General features: G+C 42.0%; 1 protein-coding gene across 5 annotated transcripts in view; it reads right to left on the bottom strand.

The window, feature by feature from the left end:
- TAB3 (TGF-beta activated kinase 1 (MAP3K7) binding protein 3) overlaps window positions 1–22,927 on the bottom strand; it is a 68,553-nt gene extending 45,626 nt beyond the window's left edge. For 2 of the 5 annotated variants that reach the window (XR_009244512.1, XR_009244513.1), the window contains exon 1: window positions 22,464–22,926. The gene's annotated coding sequence lies outside the window, so the exon portion shown is untranslated. Of the gene's footprint in view, window positions 1–22,463 lie in introns of all 5 variants that reach the window. The other 3 variants (XM_058658455.1, XM_058658453.1, XM_058658454.1) reach the window with 3 other exon arrangements.
- Window positions 22,928–24,233: the final 1,306 nt, after the last annotated feature.

Genomic DNA, 24,233 nt, shown 5'->3' with positions numbered 1-24,233 from the left:
AAAATGTCACATCCAAGAAGAGTCTTAGGGGACACAACAAATAAATATGATATGGTTTCCTGGATGGAACCCTGAAACGGGAAAAAATTAGGGAATTTAGGAAATCTGAATAAAGTATGGACTTCAGTTAATAATACTTGAATACTTTCTTGGGCCTAGCGCAATAGCATAGTGGTTAAGGTCCTCACCTTGAATGCCCCGGGATCCCATATGGGCACCGGTTCTAATCCTGGCAGCTCCACTTCCCATCCAGCTCCCTGTCTGTGGCCTGGGAATGCAGTCAAGGGCGGCCCAAGACTTTGGGACCCTGCACCTGCGTGGGAGACCCGAAGGAGTCTCCTGGCTTCGGACTGGCTCAGCTCCAGCCGTTGCGGCCGCTTAGGGAGTGAACCATCGGAAAGAAGATCTTCCTCTCTGTCTCTCCTCTCTGTATATCCACCTTTCCAATAACAAATAAATAAATCTTTTTAAAAGATAATGCTTGAATACTTTCTCATTAGTTTTAAGAAACATACCATGCTAGCATAGCTACTTAGTAACAGGGGGAAATGGGCTGTGCATATAAGGGATTCTATGTCATTGTCTCAATTTTTATTTTTCTATAAAACCAAAAGGATTCAAAAAAATAATGGCTATTTAAACTTAGAAAATAAGTACTTTGAGATGGTTTGCAAGCCCTGGTCCAGGAGTTTCAGTCCCACTTCCAGTTCTGAAAGTACCTTGTTTTCAGAAAGCTAGAACTTGGATGACGAAAAGATGATTATCCTTTTGCTAATTTCCCAATGCACCATGGAAAATGACAAAGCTAAGAGTCTTCTAGCGCCTTAACTTCAAAGAAGAGAGGATATCAGAGCACTTGCAGGACAGGCAGCTGTTTCACCAGCACCATAAACAGAGTCTTCTTTAAGTCAAAAATATCTTCTACAGTAATTAAATTCTACATTACTGAGAGAAGCAGTTCAAAAGAACAAAAAAGATGGCCTGTTTATCTTCTTAGGGCTTTTGTAGTGTAGCTAATTGTAACTTACCATCCTAGGCCCCTCATTCTATGTAAAGAAGAAAGCATAAGCTCAGGTCAATGACACGTGCACATAATTTTTAATTGTATAGTTGAAGACAGTATAGAAGTTCTTTTAAAATGTTAGCTATTTATTTGGCCCATTTCTGTTCCAGAAAGAGCAATTTATATAGAGGAAAGAACGCTTATTCACTGACAGATGAACATTCTTCCTCCCTATCACTTATCTGCATTCTTAATGAACCTAACTGATATAAACCAACAGTTTATATCAGAGTTCGTATGCATACAAATCTCTAATCTGAGTGAACTTCATTTTACAAGCAATGAAAGGCTATAATAATATATCCTATTTATGGCATATATTTGACCATTTTTTTTTTTTCACTGCTCACTTGATCTGGACAACTAGCCATAAAAAGGAACTTTAAGCGGTGGGCACAGTGCCTTAAACCCACCAGCTGTGATACCAGTATCCCATATGAGTACTGTCTAAGCCCTGGCTATACCACTTAAGACCCCTGCTAATGCGCCTGGGATAGCAAGTAGAAGACGGCTCAAGTGCTTGGGCCCCTGCCGCCCATATGGGAGATCTGGCTGGAGCTTCAGGATCCTGCCTTCAGTTTAGCCCATTCCTAGCAAATACAGATAGATATCTGGGGACTGCACCGCTGGATGAAAGATCTCTTTCTCTCTTTCTGTTTAACTCTTCCAAATAAATGAATAAATTTCTTAAAAATGAACTTCAAGTAGGAGTATGAGCAGAAAGTATTATGCATCTACCAGAATGCTATTTCTACATGTGTAACACCTTCTTCTACTGTTAATATAAATCTACCTCACATTAATGTTAACTTTCTCTTTTAAAAAATATTTATTTATTTTTATTTGAAAGGCAGATTTACAGAGAAGGAGAAACTGAAGAGAGAACATCTTCTATCCGCTGGTTCACTGCCCAAATGGCCGCAACAGCTAGTGCTGAGCTGATCCGAAGTCAGCAGCCAGGAGCTTCTTCCATGGGTGCAAGGGTCCCAAGGCTGGATCAGAAGAGGAACAGCTGGGACTGAAACTGGTGCCCATATGGAACACCAGCACTAGCAGGTAGAGATTTAGCCTGTCAAGCCACAGTGCCAGCCCAACTCATGTTAACTTTCTACCATTAACTTCAATCAGCACAGTTTTCTCCCCTTAGATTTTTAAAAAGTGTTTAAAAGTTAATTCTTTCTTTCTTTGAGAGTTGTTTTTAATAGAGGGAAGGTGGAAAAGAAGGGAGAATCTTCTTAACTCAGGTTCACACTCTCCTTAAATCCAGATGGCCCTAACAGCCAACACTAGGCCAGGCGAAATCAGGAGCCTCATCCAAGTCTCCCATGGGGGTGGAAGAGGCCAAAACATTTGGACCACCTTCCACTGCTTTTGCCAGGACTGCTGGGGAACCTGATTGAAAATGGAGCAGTCAGGACATGAACTGGCACATATGGGATGCCAACACTACAGACAGGATTTAGCCGCTATGTCATAGCAAGGCTCCGCTTTCTCTTTCAGAAATGTCTACGAAGAACTGTTTTTATCCTCATTCTCAGCACTTGTAAAGTATTCATTAGCTTTTTATTTTCTTCTAACTATTGTAACTAAATCTTGACAACATAAGACAAACATGCTCTTTTGGATATAATGTTATGTATATATTAAATACTCAGTATAAATGACAAAATATATTACTTGAAAATCACTGATAATCTAATTTTGTTTGGTTAAGATGTCCTGAAGTCTTTGCTGAGTGAACTCTGAAATGATACTATTTAAAAAAACAGGACAATATCAGTGACATATGCCAAAGTCCTACCCTGTCCATATTCTATTCTCAAAAAAAAAATTACTTACAACAATGCTTTTTTGAATACTTGGTTACAATTTATTACCAAACTATATAAGAATAATTTGCTGGATTGATAACCACTTTTACAAAGAAAAAAACACAAAATACCAAAGTGCTTCACACATACTAATGACAAATGCTAACTCAAAACACTTGTTTCAGATCTCAGTATATGTACTAGATCATCGATTGAAATGTACTTATTACTGTGATTTGCTCTGAGAGATACTGATGAGAATACGGTAAGCCAGGAGCCAACATTGTAGAACAATAAGTCAAGCCACCAGCTGCTGGCATCCACTCTCAGAGTCCTGGTTTGAGCCCCAGCTTATGCACTTCTTATCTAGCTCCCTGCTAATGTGCTAGAAGGCAACAGAGAATGACCCAAGTTTTGGAGCTCCTGCCACCTGCATGGGAGACATAAATGGAGAGTTCCTGGCTTTGGCCTGGCTCAACCTTGGCCACAGTGAAATTTGGGGAGTGACCAGTGACCAGCAGCTGAAGATGACCCCTCCCCTTAAGATTTACTTATGGCCAGAGGTGGGGTGATCCAAAGCTGAAAGCCAAGAGCTTCTTACAGGTGGCCCACGTGGGTATAGGAGCCCAAGGAGTTGAGCCATCCTCTGCTGCTTTCCCAGGCCATAAGCAGGGAGTTGGATTGGAAGTGGAGCAGCCGGAACTTGGACTGGCATCCATATGGGATGCCAGAGCCCCAGGTGGAGGATTAACTTGATGCACCATCATGCCAACTCTAGAAGATCCTCTTTTCTGCGTCTCTCCCTCTTTCTCTTTCAAATTAATACATATTTTAAAAAATTAATATGAAGATATAGTCTTAGTTACACAGGGAAAACGTTGAACACGTGAAACATGTGCCAGCCAAGTGGGTAAAGCAATTGCCTGCTCAATACACCTGGGAAAGCAGCAGAAGACAGTCCAAATGCTTATGGCTCTGCACCCATATGGGAAGCCTGGAAGAAATTCCTGGCTCTTGACTATGGTCTGACCTAGCCCTGGCCCCGGCCACTGTCACCATCTGGGGAGTGAAACAGTGGATAGAAGACTTTTTTTTTTGTCTCTTCCCTTCCTTTGTAACTCTTCCAAATAAATAAATACATTTTTAAAAAATTACTGTACCATTGCACCATTTTTTAAAAAAGGTCAAAACAGCCTAACTTTTGTTCTCAATTCTTGTGACTTACTTTAAAATGCAGCCTCATTAGGTTTGGGAAGTTCCCTCACGTACATAAGAAGGTCCTACCTTAGAAAAATCTAACAGATTGAAAAGTCATCAGTCTCACTAACCCAGAAATTCAACATCATAAAGTATAGAAATTTCTTAGTGACCACATGAGAGCTTAACAAAGGTACTGTTTATAATTGTTTGTTAGTTATTATTTTCTGAGCTGACAATATTCCTGAATCCACTATCTACTCTTTCATAAAACTAGAAATACAGAATTCCCACACCCTCACAGTGAGACACACTGGTAGGTATTCTAGAGGGAAGTTCAATGAGACGCAGAGAAAGAGGGAAAGAGACAAAAAGAAGAAAAGCTGAGGAAAGCTCATGGAAGAGAGGACATTGAAGTTGGGTTGCACAGAAGGCGTTTTTCTAAACAGAACAGCTGGATGACAAAGCTGGAAGTAACTTTGCATGTCTTCCAATGTCTAAACCAGCGGTTCTCAACAAGGGAGTGACCTGGCCTGCAAGGGGAATTTGACAATGTATGGAGACGTTTCTGGAAAATTCCCCATTATGGACACAAGTTAAGGTGCCATGATCATACATGGTTTACATACAGAAGAAAACCCTGAAGTAAAAAGCAGAAAGGTGAGAGAGCTCTACAAGCAAGCGTATCTGACCACTCCTTGAGACAGGCCTGTCAAAGCTTCATCAACTCCAACCAACTGCTAGGCTGTAGGCCAGCTGGGTGGAGGTGGGCCGAGAATCTGGGACCTGGGATCAATTCTTTGTTTTCAAAATCAGCTGCTGAATTAACCTTCCGTTTACTGATAAGGCTTCCAACAACAAGTGAGTTGTTCAAAGATCTGTGGAACACTTGGGGGGGTCCAGATTTAGTGCCTAAATATAAACTTACGAAATCATATAAACTTTCTATTTTCCAACTTTGTTCTTCAATGCACAAAGCACACCCAAATAGGGAAGGGTGTAAATATTTAACATGTTCATGGCGATAGAGATTCATTTTCTTTTTTTTTGTTTTGTTTTTTTTTTTTAAAGATTTATTTATTTTATTACAAAGTCAGATATACACAGAGGAGGAGAGAAAGAGAGGAAGATCTTCCGTCCGATGATTCACTCCCCAAGTGAGCTGCAATGGCTGGTGCGCGCCTATTCGAAGCCAGGAACCTGGAACCTCTTCCAGGTCTCCCACGCGGGTGCAGGGTCCCAAAGCTTTGGGCCGTCCTCGACTGCTTTCCCAGGCCACAGGCAGGGAGCTGGATGGGAAGTGGAGCTGCCGGGATTAGAACCGGCGCCCATATGGGATCCCGGTGTGTTCAAGGCAAGGACTTTAGCTGCTAGGCCATGCCGCCGGGCCCGAGATTCATTTTCAAAGAGATATTTACTCCCCGAGTCTAATTTTTCTGCTGCTAAAACTTCAACTAAGATACCCTGTTCAGTTTAACAATTTCACACTGAAAAACTAGGATGAAAACACTGTCCTAAAAAAACATGAAAGGTCAAAAAGCCAAGAGTCAAACTAAAAGATTTAAAGACAGCACGAACAAGTGACAGTGCATAAATAAAAGGTCTTGAAAAGCAAGCAGCCATTTTACTACATGAAATCACAGTGTGTGCAGGCTGTTCAATGGAAATGGAGATAAGCTACAGTTCCCGACTGCTGGAGCCATGGGCTCCCCCTCTCAGTCACTAGGATATGGAAGGCAGAGCTCCAACCAGCAGAGGGGCCCAACAAGCTCTTCTGAGATTCTGCCTTCAAATATCAAGTGGAGCTTTAGTTACAACCTTGCAAACTACCTGGGGTCCCTGCAGCTTCTCAGGATACACTAATCCTTAAAACTAAGTAAGGCCTTTAAAATGTAATAGACTCCACAGTGAGTATGATTGTTTCTGCTAAAACAGAACTTCTTAAATGCCCACATCCCGACTGAGCAGTACCCCACCCTCCCCCGCAAGCCTGCAGCACAGATGTACAATCCAGCCTCAGCCCCCTGCCCTCAGAACTGAAACTGCTCACTCATGTAAACCCTGGCCACCATTCAGGAATAACTGTAACTTCCTCAAGGAAGAAAGTTTCTTTAGCCTAAACCTTAGCAAATTAAAAAAAAAGTTTTTATTTATTGGAAAGACAGATTTACAACGAGAAGACGAGACAGAGAGAAAGAGCTTCCATTTGCTGGTTCATTCCCCAAGATGCTGCAATGACCTGAGCTGACTTGATCCTAAGCCAGGAGCCAGGATCTTCTGTGTCTCCCACGCAGGTGCAGGGTCCCAGGACCTTGGACCTTGGGCTGTCCACGACTGCTTTCCCAGGCCACAAGCAGGGAGCTGGATAAGAAGTGGAGCAGCCAGACATAAACTCATATAGGATGCCGGAACTTGGAGGTGAACAATTAGCCAGTTGAGCCAACGTGCCAGCCCAAGCCTTAGTGAAATAAAAAAAAAAAAAAAAAAAAAAAAAGTTAAAGGAGAAAGCAAGCGGAAGCTGGCAGGGTAATTCAACAAGCTAATCCTCCACCTGCAAGCACTGGCATCCCAAACAGGCATCAGTTCTAGCTCTGACTGCTCCACCTCTGATCCAACTCCCTGCTTGTGGCCTGGGAAAGCAGCAGAGGATGCTTCAAGTCCTTAGGCCCCTGCATGCACACAGGAGACCCAGAAGAAGCTCCTGGCTGTTGGCTTCCAATCAGCTCAGCTCTGGCCATTGTGGCCATTTGGGAAGTTAACCAGCAGATGGAAGGCCTTCTCTCTCTCTCCCCTTCTCTCTGTAAAATCTGCCTTTCAAATAAAAAGGAAAAAAAAATCTTAAAAAAATTGTAGTAGAAGACAGAAGTCTTTGGTTTTCCACCTGCTGATTTAAACAACTGAGCAATGAACTAATTTCAGGTTACACACATACACCAGTGGATGAAAAATTCACTAATGACAGAAATGACCACATTAGGATAATTACAACTGGGTAAACCTTAATTGAATAGTTAATTCTTGTGCTAGTAATCAACAGAGGATAAAAGCAGTTGGTGAAAGCTGGTTTTCAATTCAGACAAACCATCCATCAGAACTTTCTGAAGAATCACAGCTACAAAGTGAAACGAGCACACTTTTCTGCCTCTAAATACGATGGAATACATAATGACAGCAAGTACTCTTGCCCATCCTTCCAAAAAGCATAATCTGGACCTAGTTTAGCATAAAGATCTAAACCCAGACCAGATGAAGTATACAGAATAAAGAAACAATTCAAATAATACCAGAATAGGACATTCTGAGTGTTGAAATCAAACAGGCAGAGGAGGCTGTTAAAAATTATAAGACAATTAAGAAAGATTGAAGGATCAAACCAAATACATTAAGTAGATACTGTTTCGAACAAATCAGCCACATAAAATACTTTTAGACAACCATGAGAAGGTGATCATACACAAAGAATATTAATTATGCTATTAGAATTTTTCATTAGGTATATTGTATATATCAATAACACTGTAGTTACACAAGAAAATGTATTGTTTTAGAAACAAATTATTTAGTGGTAAAATTATATACTGTACATGCTTTAAATTCTTGACAAAAAGAGGCAAGATGAAGTAAGTATGGTAAGATGTTAGTAACTGCAGCATCAGAGGTTCACTGAATTTTATATTTGTGTGCATCTGGAAATGTTTGAAAATACAGTTAAAAATAGAATAACCAACTAGGAGCCATTACATAGTCCTCTAAGGAGAATAAAGTAATATATTCAAAATAATACTTCAAAGGTGATTTTAATTATTTTTTGTATGGACTGTAGGGAAAAAGGGAGCTAGAGAATAAAATTACCAAGAAGGTTCTTAAGATAGTTCAGAAATAAAATCCTATAAAAAGTAAATAACATTTGGGCATCACTTTGTGTCCCAGCTGCTCCACTTCCATCCAGCTCCCTGCTTGTGGCCTGGGGAAGCAGTCAAGGATGGCCCAAAGTCTTGGGATCCTACACCCATATGGGAGACCTGGAGGAGGCTCCTGGCTCCTGGCTTCAGTTCAGCTCAGTTTCAGCTGTTGTGGCCATTTTGGGAGTGATCTAGAGGATGGAAGATCTTTCCCTTCCTGTAAATTTGCCTTTCCAATAAATAAATAAATAAGTAAATAAGTCTGAAACGGGGTGGGGGTTCAATGCCAAAGAGCTGCTCAAGGCCATCATTGTAAGGGAGTAAGCAAAGCCTTCAAAATGAGGTGCCAGAGTATTTGGAAGCAGAAGCACCCACAAACCATAGGAACACAACTTTGTTGTTGGAAAATGTGCTCAAGGCAAATCAATTTTTTTTTTTGCTGTCCCTGAAATTCAGAACAAGGAATACAGATTTTGGCTAGATTTCATCAAGAGTGATTAGAGAAGCAAGACAGTAGTCCTACAGAAAATATTCAGTAAGGGAGTTAAGCAGGGGAGTTGGAATTTAACCAAAAGCATGATGAGAAAGCAAATGCACTAGAAAGAAAAGCAGTGTCAAAAAGCATTGGGAAAATGGAGATATGATTAAACAGATGGGAAAAGGACTATCCACATACAGATGAGAAAGGGCTAGTGGCACAACAAGCTCCAAGCTAGCGGGACCATGGGGTGGGGACAGGGACAATGGGGCTATGAAGGAGTCTCTCCCACAAGGCTCTTCAGGACAGAAGGTGCCATCATGCATGGTTTACATGCAGAAGAAAACATGATAAAACTGGGAAGTGAGTAGTCTACAAGAGCTAACTGGCAGTCATGAAATAAAATGTTCCAACAGTAGCAGACACAGAATACAGGCCATTTGCCATGTGTGGGTACCACAAGCAAGTTACTTAAACTTTCTTAGTCCCTGCTTCCTAATCCTTTACTTAACGCCACGCCAAACTGTCACATACTTGCCTCATCAGGCTGCTGCAGGAATTGATTTACAAGGAAAGAAGAGGACTGAGAACTCTCAGATAACAGTGAGCCAAGGAATATCAGAACTGCCTCTTTTTCCCATATGACAAGAGCAGATACATAATATGCTCACAAATAGGTAAAATCATAACAGAAAAAATATTTTTCCTATGATGGGAAAACTATGGTTGACATTATATATACTACCAATTTCAACAGCAATGAAGAGGAATTTCGTATTCTGAGTAATTCTAGACACTTTTTAGCTGAAACTTAAATACAATTAAGCAGTCTATTGTGAAGGTCTTGAAACTACCCATGGCTGAAGACACAAAGTCTTTCTGACAAAAGGAAATAATTTACTCATATTTACATGTATATACACACAATGTGTACTCTTAAAAATGTACATAATTACACAAGTGAGCACAACTATATAAAACAAAGCTTACATAAGAGGCTCAAGCGGCAGCACTCTTGGCGGTAAGGCATTAGAGGAGTGGAACCAACTCTCTTACTAAAGACAAGTTTAACAGTAACTTTCCCAAATATGTAAACTGACAATATGTTAAACTGACAACCTGATAGGCCAGAGAACAAAAAGAGAAAAAACCTCTTCCTTTATCTTCAGGGCAGGTCTCCTCAAGGGCTGCACCTTCGAAATAAGGGTGCACCAGACATTAATCTCTCCACAGACTGAATGCAATAAGGCACTGAGTCATCGGGTTGACCAGGACAATCTCACAAGCTGTGATTGGATTAAGTAAGCCTGCATCCTCTCAAGCAGATGAACACACACATTTCTGAAATATCTCATCCTGGATCTCAAATGAGTTCTTAAATAATTTTTCAAAAATGTTGTCCATTATACAATTACAGTCTACAATGCACATGAGACAATAAGATAACCAAAAGCCACTGAAACAACAAACCAAAGCAGAGTCACTGGAAGCCCAAGTATTGGAATCATCATAGGTTTTAAATTATAACTATAGTTCATGAAGATGAATGTCAAAATTAAAAATCTCAGTAATGGACTAGAAATCTTTAAAAGTAACAAAGTACAGTCATGCACCATTAATGACAAGGATGTTCTTGCAGAAATGCCTTGCTGTATGAACATCAAAGTGTTCTTCCACCAAGTAAGATTGCTGTGATGTCACTAAATGATATCTTATGGGAAGACCATCATGTATGCAGTCTATTGTTTAGTGAAGGGTCATTATGTGATGTGACCTCATTTTTATCAAAGGCATAATTCTGTAACTAAAAAAGTAAAAGACAAAACTGATTGAAGAACAAGTTTAACAACCAACGGACATGGGCCAGACAGTGAACCAGAAGACAAAATGGGAGCGGAGCAGTTCTGAAAGGAGAGGACAGAGGATACAGTGAGAAGGTCTAATATCCAACAGTTAATTGAAATACCACAGAAAAATTGAGACAGAAATGGGTAGAAGAACCAGTACTTACATGGATGAAATTTTTCTAAAGATAAAAGACATGAAACCACATATTTAACAGTCTCAATGATTTTTGCCTGAAAACCAACAAAGGGAAATTCTGAAGTATCCTGAGGGGAAGAAATATTACTTTCAAAAGGACTTTAATTATCAACATCAAAAATCGAAAGCTAGAAGATTATATTCACCTTGGAATCTGAAAGAAAATAATTGCCAATCTAGTTTTCCACTGTGGAGAAAATAACTTTCAGCTAAAATGCAGCCCGAGACATCCACATCCCATAGCTTCTGGGATCCGACTAGTATACACCGTGGTCCGCAGCAGGGACGGCTCAAGCCACTGGGTCCTGACATAAATGTGGCTTTTGAGTTCCCAGCTCTTGGCTTTGGCATTAGCCCAAGCACTGGCTGCTTTGGACATTGGAGAAGTATTCCAGCAAGAAGAAGGTATCACTCTTTCCCTTCCAAATTTTTAACATGAACCTGACACACATTCTTAAATAAAAACAAAGTTCACATCTGACAGACCCTCCCAAAGAAATCACACAGGGGAAGAAAACTGAGCCAAGACGGAAGGTCAGTAAAGCAGGAAGGAATCAAAACCCATGAATGTGTTACAGTGAGCACATGAAAGATCTAAAGGAACACTGGCCATATGAAAGAATGTCTTGTGGGTATAAAATAAATACATAAAAACATATTTGGTATACGCTTGCAATGGGGGAATCTCAACTGAACTTGAGCTGTGGTTATGCAACAAGGTGGAGGAATCCACCATGGTGGGAGGGTTTAGGGAGGGGTGGGGAGAACCCAAGTACCTATGAAACTGTGTCACATAATACAATGTAATTAATGAATTAAAAATAATAAATAATTTAAAAAAACATATTATAGGATTACAGTCGCATGCATGTCAGGAAGATCGTAACAAAACAAAGATGTTCCTTTAAAGCAAGTGAAAAGTGCAAATATTCTTAACATTACACTTTGACAAACCAAGGATATACGCTATAAAGACAACAGTCATGCCTCTTGTCAACTCTAGCTTCCTACTAATGCACACTCTGGGAGGCAGAAGGTCACATAGTTCAGTATTGCCACCAACATGGGATGTACATTCTGGCAAGGACACTGGCCCAGGTAGGTGGGTTCCTGCCAGCCACGGGGGAGACTTAGACTAAGTCCTGGCTCCTGGCTTTGTCCTGGCCCAGTGTTGGCTGCTATGGGTGTTTGAGGGAGAAAAACAGCAGACAGGAGTTCTCCATTTCGTTATCTCTATCTCATCTTTCTGCCTTCCAAATAATTAAACATCTTAAAAGCTTAGAATAAAAAGAAGAAGCCTAATATAAAACCTATCTGTGGTGGGTGTTATGACACACAGCAGGCTAAGCTGCCCCATTCAGACACTTGCACCCCATTGTGGAGTGCCAGTTCAAGTGTGCACACTCTGCTTCCAATCCATTCTCCTGCTAATGCACTGCGGGAGATAGCAAATGGTGACTGGGCCTGCCACCCACATGAGATACCTGGGTGCAGCTCCAGCTTTCCAGCTGTGGCCACACCCAGCCCAGGTGGTTACAGGTATCTAGGAAGTGACTAGTGGATGAAAGATGTGTGCCTCTCTCTCTCCTTTCCTTTTCTCCCCCTCAGTTTCTGCCACTGCCTCTACCTCTTCCTCTCACCATCTGTATTGTTCTTTTTTATCACATACATCAAAAATTTAAAAAACTACCAGAATCAGAGATAAAATGAGAATAGGAAAAAAAAAAGAAAGAAATGCAGATCCAGAGGAATAAAAAGGAGATGCTGCAAAACCCAAACCCCAATAATTATGTTCAAGCTAAAATAAATGTAAATGAGTTCGGTATTCCAGAAACAGAGAACAAGTACAGATTGAACTAAGAAATAGATCAGAGGCTGGCATTGTGGTGTAACGTGTTAAGCCACCGCCTGCGAAGCCAGCATCCCATAAAGGTACAGCTTTGAGTCCTGGCTGCTCCAAGTCCTTGGACCCTAGCATCCATGTGGCAGACAAGGATGAAGGTCCTGGCTTCTGGCTTTGTCCTGGCTCAATCCTGGCCCTTGCTGCCATTTGGGAAATGAACCAGTACATGGGAGATCTGTACCCTTAAAGAAAAACCAATCTGCCTGACAATGGGCATTTAGCCCACTGGTCAGAAAACCTGTGCCCCTTATTAGAGTGCCTCCTGATGTTGATTCCAGTTTCCCAATGAGGCACACCCTTCAAGGCAGGGATGACAGCTGAGGTCATGGAATTTCCACCACCCATGGAAGGGCCATGGATTGTTCCAGTTCCCAGTTCTCACTCTGGCCCAACCTTGATCATTGAAGGACTTTGGGAATGAACCAATGTTCATGCCCTGGCTGCTCCACTTCCAATCCAGCTCCCTGCTTATGGCCTGGGAGAGCAGCAGAAGATGGCTCAGGTCCTTGGACCCCTGTATCCATGGAAGAAGCTCCTGGCTCCTAGCTTTGGATAGGCTTAGCTCTGGCCATTGTGGCCATTTGAGGAGTGAACCAGCAAACAGAAGATCAATCTCTCTCTCCTCTCTGCAAACCTGCCTTTCAAATTAAAAATCTCCAAAAATAGAAAATTTAAACACAGAAATATATACACACATATATAAAATGGAAACAGCCAAATTAATGATAGAGTTATAAAGTTTCAGACAAAATTGGTATAAAACATTGCTAAAGCTAAAAATAGCTATTTCATGATAAAATGTTTAGTTCTCAAGAATAATGCAACAAACCACATTTGCATGAGCTTGAGAACATGGCCTTTTGCAAAAATTTACAAAACTATTAAAAAAAAGCCATACATCTGTATCATAGTGGCAGATTTTAAGATAACTAAGTATGAAAAAAGACAGAAAACAAATCAGTAGAGATACAAGCATGATTAATGGGTACACACAAAATGCTGTATCACCTAGCTGCAGAATATATGCTACTCAAGTGCTTACATACTTACAAAAATTAAGCACATGGTAAGACATAAACTAAGTCTCAAGAAATTCTAAGTCACTTAAAGATATACAACTCCAGCTCCAGACTCCCGCTTCCTGCTAATGCATACCCTCGGAAGCAGTGGTGATGGCTCAAGGAATTCAAGGATGGCTTAGGAATGGTTCCTACCATCCACATGGGAGACCTAAATTGTGGTACCAGCTCCAGACTTCTGCCCAGCTTAGCCCTGGCAGTTATTTGGAAAATGAACAAGCAGATAGAAGGCTCCTTTCTATCACATTAATTAGTGTTTAAAAAGGAAAACAACCCAGATATCCACAAAATGTCTAGGCGAAAAACTCTCCAAAGCTATGCACAAATTTCTGGAGAAAATATCAGTGAGAGAAATCAAAGGACACTTGTAAGTGGAGGAGTGTTTATCACGTTCATGAATTAGAAAACATTACGGGTACTCCACCTCCAAGTGCAGCATCCCATATGGGTGCCAGTTTGTGTCCCAGCTGCTCCACTTCCCATCCAGCTGCCTGCTCGAGGCCTGGGAAAGCAGTAGAGGATGGCCCAAAGCCTTGGGACCCTTCACCCACATGGGAGACCCGGAGGAAGCTCCTGGCTTCAGATCAGCTCAGCTCTAGCCACTGCAGTCATTTGGGGAGTGAACCAGCAGAGGGAAGATCTTTCTATAAATCTGAATTTCCAATGGAAAAATAAATCTTTTTAAAATGTTTCATTCTTTTTAATATTGTTTACATAGTTGAGAGGAATGAACACCCATGTGGGTCTCTGATCAGCATGGGGAGGTTCAGGTTTGGAGAAAGGTGGGTGGGACAGATGTTTCAGGTTTTTTCCTGTATTCTCAAGGTAAGAGGAGAAGGGGGCCACTCCTTGCTGTCAAACTACATCAGCATCTGGGGTGAGGAACAGCCCTTTCATGACACCTTAGAGACACCGAACGTTTCAAGGATGTTACTTCAGTGGTTTTGATACTTCTGAGAAGTTGTTGGGGGAAAAAAAGCAACAACAACATTACAAGGATGTCAACTTTCCCCAAGTTCAACCACAGGTATTTTGTTTATCTGTGGAAAGTGACAAGATCATACTAAAATTCACATAAATGTGCAAAGAGCCAAGAATAACCAAGATGCTTTCAAAGGACATAAAGGTGGAAGAACTTGTTCCACTGAATACCAACATTCATAAAGGATAATAAACAAGACAATGTATCAGTACAATGAAAGACAAACAGACCAATGGTACCTAAGAGCACAGACTTATGGACATTTGATTTGGGACAGCACTAGGAAAAAATATTTCCTGATTCAGCTAGGACTCAACATGCTACCCATCACTCCAACATTAAAAAAAAAAAAAAAATGAACTATAAGGCCCGGTGCAGTAGCCTAGTGGCTAAAGTCCTTGCCTTGCAAGTGCCGGGATCCCATACTTCATTACAAATTAGCTGTACATACGGAGAAAAAAATAGTAATGTTCCTTACCTCATAGGATATACAAAAGTTAAATGATCCATCCAAGGTCATAAGAAGTTATAAATAACTGTAAACGATTGAAGTTAATTAAATTCACCTCCTCCCAATTTTCTCTAAGTTCTAGGGGATTTCCACCTACTGAGAGAGTTTATTTACTGGCAGTGTCCCTCAATACACATCATACTGAATTGAGCCCTTTTCATCCAAACAAGTCAAAATTAATTTTTTTTGCCATCATTGGCAAATAGCCAAAAACTATTTCTTTGGCAGAAAAGATAAGACTTTAAGGTTCAAGATGTGCAGCCTAACAGATAGCTTTCTGCTTACTCTGATGACTTGCTGACATCAAACTGTAAACATAGCTTAAAAGCACAATTATAATTCAGAATAACAATAGCACCTATCGTGTATGGTTATCCTCCTCCCCCCAAAAACCCAAGTTTCAAAAAATCAATGGCCACAAATTGAAACCAAGGATCTTCCAAAGGGCATATAAACAAAACAAATGCACTAAATTAGTGTCATTAAATTATACTAACTTATTTTTTATTAAACCAGACACAACTGTAATGTGTACTACAAAAAAGTAAACTCATTCATTCCAATTAGCCTCTATATCCAAGAATAAGAAGTATGCTTAACATCTGTAAAACAATGACTTGTCATTTAGAAGCAAAATCCATCAAAAGCATACAATACATAAAATAACTCACTTAGGCTTTTGAGAATGGATTTTTACATTGTAAAATACTTAGGCCTTCACCCCAGCCCCACAATGTTCTTTCCACTATCCTAATGCTCTCTTTTTATTTAAAACTACAAAGTTCAGTGCCAAGATGAATTCTTGAACTTGTCATCCCTAGAGGAAACACCTGGCCTTTGAAAACCTGCAGAAAACTTACAAGTAAATTACAAATGATTTTATAATCACAAAAACTTACGCAGCAAAAAACTACAGTTCACAATGATATGAATGCAAACTGTTCAAGATGACTGAACATAAATGACATGGTATCCTGGAAAAGAAAAACGGCATTAGTGGCAAAAGTAGTCAAATCAAACAAAATCTGCAGTTTGGCAGTAATGTACACAGCGTTAATGTCTTCATTTTGATAAAGGCACTATGGTGAAAAACATGAGAACACTGTATTATCTTTGAAACTTCATTGCATCTAACATTATTATATTAAAAGCCACTTTCTAAAGTATTTAGCAAAAGTTGAGAAATTTTTACCCCAATTCTGAACCAATCAAATGCAAAGTCAGAAACTATTTTCCAATGGTGTATTTCTATTCATATATGGCCTAAATGGGGGATGGGGCTGATTCAGCCAGGACTCGACACACTACCCATCATTCCAACATTGAAAAACGAACTATAAGGCTCGGCGCGGTAGCCTAGTGGCTAAAGCCCTTGCCTCGCACACTCCGGGATCCCATATGAGTGCTGGTTCTTGTCCCAGAGGCCCTGCTTCCCAAACCTGTTCCCTGCCTGTGGCCTGGTAAAGTAGTCGAGGACGGCCCAAAGCCTTGGGATCCTACACCCATGTGGGAGACCTGGAAGAGGATTCTGGCTTTGGATCGGGGCAGCTCTGGCCATTGTGGCTACTTGGGGAGTAAGTCAGTAGACAGAGGATCTTCCTCTCTGTATGTCTGACTTTCCAATAAAAGAAATAAATCTTTAAAATAATGAACTATAAAAAAAAGTAAAAAAAACTTTCAAAAAAGAAAAACTTCAAACAGTAACAAAAAATGTGAAACTATTCCTCAGTGGAAAGAGAAAGCAAGAACACTGTTTAAGTACAGATGGCCAAGTCGAGAAGGGTTTTCTAAGGGTCTTCAAGAAGTAAAGCTTAACAATAATAAATGCATCATTTTCATGCCCCCACCTTTGGGCCAGGTGCTGTTTTAAGTGTGTCACACATATTAACACATTCAATCCTCCCAAGAACCCTGTAAGATGGTATGCTTTTTATCTACACTTTACAAGTGAGAAGTGCTAAGTGCTGTAAGAGATGCTGTGGAAAGTGACGTAAGAACAGAGTCTGGGGCCAGCATTGTGCCAACATCCCATAAGGGCACCTCTTTGTGTCCTAGCTGCTCCACTTTCAACCCAGCTCTTGCTAATTGCCTGGAAAACAGCTGAAAATGGCCCAAGAGTTCGGGCCTGGCTGCCTGTGTGGGGTACTTAGATGAAGCTCCTGACTTCAGAGTGGATCAGCCTGGACCATTGCAGATATCTGAGAAGTGAACCAGCAGATGGATAATCCCACTCTGTCTCCTCTCTCTGTAACTTTCAAATGAAGGCAAAAACTCTGGGTAGACAGGCCACACTCTTAAGCACTATAAACTATATCCTTTTGAGGAACCAAGCCAAGAAAAACCTTTTGCCTACTCATACTATCCCCACCCACGAGCAGAGAACAAAGTCTCCCTTCCCATGTCTGGGAATCTTTGCTAGGACCATGAAGGCAGATGACGCTACTGTAATCTCTCATCCTCTGCTGTACTCTGTCCATGACCTTGCTGAGGCGCTGTTACACTGAGTACATTCTACAGTACTATCAGCATTCACATTCGGTACACTGGGCTGTCCTGGAAATGTGAACCACCACCTGTGATTTTTGTTTTCCTATGGGAAAATTGTACTGATTTTTTACAAAAGGCCAAGTTTTATAAATGGACCATTCAGAAATTGAAGTTGAAGTTCTCTCTATAAAGATCCCAGTCCTTTAGATGCCAAGATAATTAAACTTTTATAAGCACATTGCAGTTACTCAAATAATCCAGTATTGCTCATCCATCAAAGCAGTATAATTCTTTATTACTACCACGATCAGAATGATTTTTACCAAAAAAGTTACCTTAATATTTTGCAGATTTCCTGCACCATGCCCAATTGTTTATGCATCTAAGAGTTGATACTCTGCTCTCCTTGGTCTCCTCAATAAATTTTGCATTAAACATCACTAATTAGACAATGCCCCAACAAAAGGGATATCATCTTAAAGTAGTAACAGTAGCAATCACAATATGGTAATAACAAGGACTGAGTCCTGGACTGTTGTCAGACATGTTTAAAATAAAATACATCCTCCAGCTCATTTAATTCTCGCATGAAGTGGACACATCATCCCCATTTCAAAAATGAGGAAACAGGTCAAAGATTAAGCAATTTTCTTAAGACTGCACTGCTTGTTAGTATCAGAAGATCTGAACAGTTGAGCATGTTATCCCTGGAGATCATGTTTTTAACAAAGTACATTAAATAATTTGGTAAGCTCTTAAAATGAACAGAGAGTGCTTTTTCAAGTTAATTTTTTCAAATAAGAAGACTGGTTTGGAGACTCTTTGCAGGGAAAAAGAAAAAAAAAAAGACGACCCCTGTTGCCTTTTATTAGGAATATTTGCTCCAACCAAGCTAAGACCAAACATATTTACAAAGAAAACATTTTAAATGTGTTCAGCCTGGCTTTTATCAATTCAAAATCCCCCATTTTACTGCTTGAATACCACAAACAATGGTAATGGTATATAACTTCAACACATCAACAAAATCTTTTCAAATCTTCAGATAAAAGAAACACGCTGCACATGTTTACCATTAGGTAACCTACCTCAGGTAAAACAACTGCAGGAGGCCAAATACCTTTGAGAAATTTCAAAACAGCAGCAAGAAATGGTACAAACAAGAAGCTCCTTTTAGGACAAAGCAAGATACTGTCATTTCAACCACACTTTAAGATCTGCTTTAATGACAAACACTCAGCTAAGATGGGATGAACTTAAATTTCATTTCAAAACGTTTCTAAATTCAGAATCCTTCATAGACAGTGCAAAAACCTTAGCAGGTTCTCTCTATGAGCCATCTTATCCATATACAAATTGAAATTTGGATAGCTATAGGTGTGCCACCTGATCTCATAGAATAACTTAAAAAAGCAGGCAACCCCAGCAACCTCTGGAGCACAAGTTGATTTTGTTTAATTGCCTAGTGCAACCTCCGAACTTGTTTCCCCAGGAAGCAACAGTCAGTATGCTAGGTTCCCAAGTCAGCCCATAAAAGCCAAAATGTCCATTCAGTGACAGAGGTACAACAAAACCCGAAACTGCACAGGCATTTACTTTATGGGAAAACCCACCTAGCATTCCAGCTGAGGGTACAAGGAAGGACTGTAGTCCCCCTTCAGTCCCGGAAGTAGAAAACGCAATCTTCCCTCCCCTAGCGGGGAACACGAGATTCCTGTGGACCTGGGTCCTGCACTTCCATGATGAAGGGAGAGCAGAAGAAAGGAAGGCGTGGAGGAAGGCCAAAGAGCAGTGCTGAGGACAGAAGAACCCTGGGATAGGGAAGGCAAGGACTTGTACTAACTTTCCTCCTTAGCACTTTAGGAGAATGAGAAACCACAGCGGGGAATTGACACTGTCTTCCTCTGGCTATTCTCATTCTGCTTTGCAAGAAAGCAGATGGCATGCATGCCGAAGGGTCACAGCCTTGCACTTCCCCACCTTCTAGAGCACAGGGACTAAGAAAACGGACTTTAAAGGAGTTCTGGTGCGCTCCTGGGCAGGATCCACCCACCCAAAGACTTCAGTCTCAACAGTGACCTAAAGGCAAGCTGGCTCTAGGTAATGGTATTAACAGTATCAGAGGGGAAGGAAAGGAGCGCAGTCTGGAAGGGAGGGCAGAGGCTGTTGGAGAGCTGGACAATTAAAAGGATTGCCAAGGAATCAAATTCTAACGAATGTCCTTAAATATTTAGCATTCAGTTTGACAGTTCTGAATATTCCATCAGCTCCATTTCACAAGTTTTTGCGGCTATGGTTGTAACTTGAGGTTTATTATGCAAAATAAAAATAAGCGTCTAAATACACACCACACAATTTCCTGGTGCCTATCTTTACATAGTGGCAATATAAATCATTTTAGAAAGGCTTAGTTATTTACTTCGTAAGCACTCAGCTACATTATCATTTGCCAGTTTTTTCACCCTAACAGCCCAAATGCCATGAGTAATTACCTTCACAAGTGAGGAAGTATATTTAACTCCTTATTGAGCATATAACTAAAACATGCTCATTTAGACCAGACATTGCACATAAGGACATCAACATATTATCTAACACACACACCTGCTAAAATGTACTGAGAAACACACCTCTTCTTCTCTTTTCATGAGCCACATCTACTTACCTGAAGACCACAAACAATTTACTTCCTGAAAGATGGAGCAGAAAAATCACAAATTCCATAACTTTTCTAAAGCTTAGATTCAGAGATAATTCACTAGATGGGTTAGATGGGTTAATGCAGCCAATTGGCCAACTGGAGGAAGACTGCAGACACTTACAATCTTTTTTTTTTCCTTTTCTGATTTCAGCCGCTATTCTTTCAGGTTAACTCTACTCAGGAGCAGAGACAAGGGCCAGGACAGCAGGTTCAGCAGCACATCCAAGACCCAACAGTAGAAACTGGCGGAAGGCAAAAGTGACCATCAGTGAGAGGTTCCTGCTTTTTCAGCCACACACTGCCTTGGGAACCTGTAAGGTTTTTCTGACCCTAGCCCCATAAGAAACTATGCAGGATTCTTTAAGAACTGCCACATTTCCTACAGTCCATGAACTGGGCCTGAAACCTTTGCACTAAGTGAAAAAGAAGAAAACCATAGTTAGCTATCAAGTACTCTGCTGACTGGAGAGGTGTGTGTTTACCTTCCAGCTCCCATAAAACAAAGCAAAAGTTCCATAAAGAGCTGCTGCTTTATTTCAATGATACAGTTTAGAAAATTATTGAGATCGGAATAAACAAAATGTTTGATCTTAGTAGTATTTTAGGCATGCTGAAACAGGAGGCTTAAGTTACTGAAAACATGAATTTCAGACAGGTTACTCTTGCATATTGGGAATCTACAGATCAGCAGACTTCTGGGTTGAAAAGAGACATTCTGAAAAGAAAAGCAAGAAAAACCTTGGAATTATCTTAAGTCAAGGACACAGAAAACTTTGAAAATTACCCACATAAGTAACTGAAAGGTTCCTTTGTAATATCAGTTAGCACATAAACTTATGTAGAGTACGGTCAAAAAAAATACACATTCTAAATGAGTTTGAGTTCTAACTCTGCAATTGACCAGCTATGCTCCTCAGGGAAGTTACCCAAGAATACTGGAGACTAGTGTGCATATCTGTGCGACAGGCTACTATGAAGATTATTACATGCACACAACCTACCAAGCCCAGAGCCTGAACACACTCCGTATTACTCAGCTCTGTTCCTTGCAACACAAATCATCCACAGTGTGATATCAATCATTGAGACGAATATGTCAAATAACATATGGAAGAAAATTCAGGCTGACTGCCTAGAGATTCTGTCTGCCAGGTGTAAAGATGGCAATCACATATTTAATACTGACCTTCATGACAGTGTATGGTCCCCTAGACTGAGTAGAAAAAGGCACAAAACTTGCCACGGGTGACGGTCCCCTTTATCATTTCACATTACAAAATTAAACCTTCAAAAGCCCTTTCCTGGTCAAAAGGTTCTCTCTCACAAATCATTTGTAAGGCAGAGAAAAAAAGTCCTGTTATCCATGCAAGATCAAAGTGTGTGAAAGGGGCTGTTTGTTGCATTACTGTTTTAATCCTTTAATTCTTCTTTCTCAAACCAGAATAAACAGATTATAAACTGAAGTCACCGTGTGACTGATGAAATCCACGAAAGAACAGCACATCAAACTGACAAGCCCTGTCTAGACCCAAGATGGCATTTTTAAAGAATTTTAAGTTACGTTTCAGTAAAAGCAGAAATACTTTCCATTTTACCAGACCAACAGTGGGAGCTTTTGGTTTTATGTGGAGCTTATTTTATACCTCCCCTTGCTCTCCACACCCCAAACCCTGCTTTTATCCACTTTATGACCTGGCACACGGCGCTCGAGAACTCCAACTGGGAATAGCTCTAATCTGGTGTGGAACCTCAGAGGGCTGCCTGCTTGTGCGATCTTTAAATAAGCAGACAATGCTTTCTCCTTACTTAACACCTGCCAACAATCATTCGCAAACCACCTCCACAAGTATTACTACTACTACTAACCTTCAAGGCTCCCGACACCATCAACCGCTCTCAGCCCCGGTGCTGCTTAGTCTTTAACCTGAAACATCTTGCTAGGGCGTCAAACCCGTCTACAAGGTTCACTCCCCGAATCGTCCAGGGTCCCGCGAGGAAGAGGACTATCCCCTGGGTTCGGCCGTCAAAAACCCAATCCCCCACCCCCCCACGCCGGCCACTCCCTCTCTCCCCTCGGCCTCCCGGGGCGTTCGGGGCGAGCACGGACGCGCCAGGCCCTGCGCAGAGCTCCGGCAGCCCCGCAGATCTGGGTGTCTGCCGCGGCTCCAGGCCGAGCTGAGTGCCCGGGAGAGCAGCAGTCGCGCACACGCCCACCGCCCTGGGCGCGAGGTCAGCAGGACGACCCCGGGGCACCCCCGACGCCCTAGCTGCCAGGACAGGTGCCGGGCCTCCTCGCCGACACTCACCCGGCTGCTCCCCGGCCGCCGCCTTGTCCGCACGCCCGTCGCCTGCACCCGCAGGGGGGTACGGGCCGGCGCCGCTTCCCTGCCCGACCCCCCTCGGGTGCGCGCCGCGCCGAACCCGGGTCTAGTGTGCGCCGCGGCCGCCGCCGCCGTCGCCGCTGCTGCTGTCGCTGCCGCCGCCGCCACCGCCGCCACCGCCACCGTCGCCGCCGCCCCCTTCCCTCCCTCCTCCCTCACTGCGTCCCTCCCACCGAGGCCCGCCTTATATTTCCTGGATCCGGTCTCGCCTAGAGCTTGGCAAGCCGTTTGCCGGCTCTGGGGCTTCCGTCGGGCGCCGTCGTTCGCCAGGCACAAAGATGGCGCCGCCGGGGACTACTGAAGGGGATCTCGCGAGGCTTTTCCCCAGGAATGGGAGGGCAGAGGCTCCCACAGGAAAGGTGATAAACTAGAGTAGCTAAAGCCGACGCTCCCCCATATCGGAAATGGGCCGGACCTGTTACATGGGAAGTTCCTGCGCTTGCGCGATGACGCATGCTTAGAACGGCACCAAAAGTAGGAGCCCTGTATCCGGATTTTACCTGTTCCCTGTAACGGCGCGGGGCGGAGCTACTAAGAGTAAAGTCTGATTAAGAGCTTGTTGAGCTGTTAGAGTGAGAGGCTTCTGTTAAAAGTCTTCCCGAGGAGCCCGAAGAGCCAACGCACCTTTGAGTGTGCTCACATTTGCAAAGTCTCAAAAGCCACTGCTTCATCCTGTTGTTTGGTTCACCTTATCAAGCGCTTCCAGCGGGCTTGAAACTAGGCGCGCAGCTGGAGGCCCCACCCTCCCGGTTCTCATCTCACCATCTAACTTTCTTTTATTTTGGCGCTACATTAGTCTTCCAAATATCATACTAATAACTGCTTTTTTTTTAGTTTATTTTCCCTTGCTGATTGATTCATTCCATTATGTGGTGTTTCCAGTGTACTAAGTTATGAGGAAAAGGTTTGGCTCCGACTTCGCAGAGCTGTTGACCCGAGTTGCACATGGATGAGGAGGAAAAAAAAAAGCAGCAATGACAAGAAGCAACTCCACACAGGAGAGATAAGGGAGAAGGATGTTGTGAAAATGACTCAAGGAATCCCTTGCAAGCATAGATTATAGGTCACCTCACAGATACAGGTACGGTGAGTCACTTTGAAGTTAAGAAGCAAACTACCCTGATTATAACAGAATTTACTGAAAAGAATTGGTGATTGGGCAACCGAGAAGGCCAAAAGTGAACTCCTAATGGTAGAAACTGCCGGGAGCAACTATTCTAGCTGGAGCTGGATGGGGAAGAAAGAGAGATGTTCAGATTATTACCATTTAGATGCTTAGAGGAGCGGCCTTGTAAAAGCAAAACTCAGACCTCTAAGAATACAGCAGCACTATCTGGGGTGGGCATCTCTGAAGGCATGCGGAACACTGTGCCTACGTGTGGGGAAACTGCAAGCTGGATGTAGTTGCTACTAAGGAAAGAGCACGCCCCTGTCCCTCTCTGGCTTTCCAGTGTCTCCAGCTTGAGGATGAGACACAGAAACTCTAGAGCTAACTTCACCCAAATCGTGAAGCAGAGGAGCTGCAGTGTAAGAGCCGTTCCTTAAGGAAGATGAATGTGCTCAGAAAAGCTCTTCGCTCCTGTAATACAACTCACAAAGCAGGGAACATCATCCTAAAAACATCTGTGGAAACTTCAAGTTGTGGGTTTTGTGCCAAAGTGGCAGCAACCAGATTGCAAAGTCATGAGTGAGAAA

Source organism: Ochotona princeps, chromosome X (genome assembly GCF_030435755.1).
Source record: "Ochotona princeps isolate mOchPri1 chromosome X, mOchPri1.hap1, whole genome shotgun sequence".
Taxonomy (NCBI): Eukaryota; Metazoa; Chordata; class Mammalia; order Lagomorpha; family Ochotonidae; genus Ochotona; species Ochotona princeps.
The sequence above is the reverse complement of the archived record's forward strand: the minus strand, read 5'-3'. Positions and strand labels throughout refer to the sequence as shown.